The 697-nt window shown below is 62.8% G+C and overlaps 1 protein-coding gene across 2 annotated transcripts in view; it reads right to left on the bottom strand.

The window, feature by feature from the left end:
- Positions 1–697, bottom strand: part of MPPED1 (metallophosphoesterase domain containing 1) — a 98,925-nt gene that overhangs the window by 4,547 nt on the left and 93,681 nt on the right. The gene's annotated exons all lie outside the window — the stretch shown is intronic.

A 697-nucleotide genomic window follows, 5' to 3' on the forward strand; every position in this document is an offset into this window, starting at 1 on the left:
CGGGCGCGCGGCAGGGCAGGACCTCCGACACACAGCCCAGGGACGAGATGTCTTTGTTGGAAACTTTCTAAGCATCTAAACCTCACGGGATCGGGAAAATGAGCTCCCTCGTGGGTGCCCAGTGCTCACGCAGCGCTCCTGCCCACACCGCCAGCCTCCAAGCCGCCCCAGAGGGCGGCTGCTCGTCCGACTCCCGTGGCCGAGCACACGAGCACTATCCATCTCCAGGTGGGCAGCCAGGCTACCTCAGCCCGTCTGGGTGGGCGAGGTGGGCTTCTGTCACTGCCAGGGAGGGAACAGGGAACAGGGAACCTTCACAAGCTGCAGACACTGACTTGAAGATGAGAGAGAGAGAGAGAAGGGAAGATGAGGAGGGGAAGGCCAAGAAGAAAGGAGGGCGGGGTGGGAACGGGGGCAGGAACGTGTGCTTAAGTCCTAGGCTCTGCCACCCACTGGCTGTGTGGTCTTGCCCAAGTCACTTGAGCTCTCTGTGCTTCAGTTTTGTCCAACAATTAGAAGTGCCGCGCGGGGCACTAGCATGCCCCGTGCACGAGGCTGGGCCGCGTCTCAATTCCTGGGGCGTGCTGGGGTGGGGAGGGCCGCCTGTCAGCTTTCCTGGCGCTCAGTCTGGAGACGAAGGCCCCGCGCCAGCTGGAACAGGAGCTGGTGGCTGGGGTGGGCATCAGAAGCAGAAGCC

The sequence above is a fragment of the Tupaia chinensis genome, unplaced genomic scaffold, assembly GCF_000334495.1.
Source record: "Tupaia chinensis unplaced genomic scaffold, TupChi_1.0 Scaffold000294_1, whole genome shotgun sequence".
NCBI classification, from domain to species: domain Eukaryota; kingdom Metazoa; phylum Chordata; class Mammalia; order Scandentia; family Tupaiidae; genus Tupaia; species Tupaia belangeri.